A 1890-nucleotide genomic window follows, 5' to 3' on the forward strand; every position below is an offset into this window, starting at 1 on the left:
TTGCAAATCGCATTTCAGTTCTTCAAATGTACATACCTAGTCCGGAATGTTAAATTTTCTAACTTTGCCGACTCCATACTCGATTTGAATTTGCAGTGTTTCCATGTTGCTAGTATTTTGCGGGTAGATACATGTATGAGACCAATGCAGATGTGGTTGATTTGGCGGGTAGATATAGCTTTGGCGGGGTACATGTAACGGGTGCCTTCTGATTGGTTCGCGGAATAGAAATACTAAAGATGTTCAATGTTGATATGATTTGGGGCCAGGTAAGGGTCAATCATATTTTAAGCTTCGCGTCATAACTGTTATATTAATTATATAATTGGTAGATACATTGCAATTTAAAACATTCAAAATACACACAAGCTCCAAACATATATTGTATTTAATGTATAGTTTCATATCATTTTGGTAATTATATATAAGCTTAAAAACTCCACCCCTTATCAGTCAGGGGCCCTCTATATAATTGTACACATTTGGCGCGTTTTTATCAGTGAGGATTAATTAAGTCTACAATTCATGATGGCAACACGAAAAAACAAATACGGTAGAGAATATCATAATGGAACAGGAATTAGCCAAGATCTCCGCAGCCTTATTATTCAAGAAATAATTGAACTTGGTGGCAATAGTCAGTCTGGAAATGTTCCTCGTGGAATCTACGTGAAAGTGGCGAACACGTTCAGGGTTGACGAAAAAAGCGTTCGGACATTTTGGAAAAAAATATATATCTGAAGGAAGCATGTCTGAGACTGCTCGACATAAAGCTGGGAATCCAAAACTTAATGGAGCGGACGTTCAACTTGTAAGTTTTTTAAAACGCAATACACCTTCAGTTACAGGAAATAAGATTAAAAGGAATTTGTGTAAATATTCTCCTGTGTCGGGAAATGTTCATAACAGCACGATATACAGGGCAATGTCGCGAGAATTGGATTTAACGTACAAACGTATAAACCGCCCATCGTGTGACCGATTTACACAATATAATATGCAGTACACTCAGGCTTTATTGACTTTTGTCAAACTAAACGAGCTGATCAAATAAAATTCATGGACGAGAGTGGATTCAAACTAACAACAACAAATCCAGCGTATGGTCATTCCAAGAAAGGACAGGCGTGTGTAGAAATAGGGAAATATCGTCCGGGTACAAACCTCACTCTTAATTTACTTGTTGGATTAAATGGTGTATTGTATTTTAATTTTGTAAATGGTGCTTCAAATATGAACACATATTTGAATTTCTGGGGTGAAGCAAGCGCGTGCCAAGATAATATGGGATGTCCACTATTTAAACCAGGAGACGTCGTGATAGTTGACAATTGTAGTATACATCATAACCATGCAGAGAGAGTGTTGCGTCAATATTTTATTATGCAGGGAGTCCAATACACATTTCTCCCAGTATACTCGCCAAATTTCAATCCTGTGGAAAACTGCTTTGCTAAAATAAAAAAAAAATTTTACTCAAGAGAGGTTTCAGGACCTAGCTGGAATAAACTTAAAACTTGCTATAGTAAAAGCCATCGAAGAAGTGAGCGAGACGGACATACGGGGGTTTTACCGGCACAAAGGATGCTTTTTGAATGTGTAACCAGGTAAGTCCCGCCCCCAGTTAGATTGTCGCTGCTAATAAACTCCGCCCACAGTTTGACTGACACTATTACCGAGCCGATAAACGTGCTTACGACTGGTTGAAACTATTCACGTGATTTGTGGTTTGAACGATCGGAAAGCCCATTCCGGACGCTTGAACGCATTTCACTGTAAAGCTTAAATTTAAAAAAAAAAACATTTTGGGGCCTGCCCCTAGGGGTCGGACCTATCTCATTTATATAAAATATGATTGTCCTTCCCCAATGATGTTTCACACCAAATATG

The 1890-nt window shown here is 38.2% G+C and overlaps 1 pseudogene; it reads left to right on the forward strand.

Annotated features, from left to right (window-relative positions):
- The first annotated feature begins 460 nt into the window (after window positions 1-460).
- Window positions 461-1603, forward strand: LOC138312545 (uncharacterized; annotated as a pseudogene).
- The last annotated feature ends 287 nt before the right edge of the window (window positions 1604-1890 follow it).

This window comes from Argopecten irradians, unplaced genomic scaffold (genome assembly GCF_041381155.1).
Source record: "Argopecten irradians isolate NY unplaced genomic scaffold, Ai_NY scaffold_0364, whole genome shotgun sequence".
In the NCBI taxonomy this organism is placed as follows: Eukaryota; Metazoa; Mollusca; class Bivalvia; order Pectinida; family Pectinidae; genus Argopecten; species Argopecten irradians.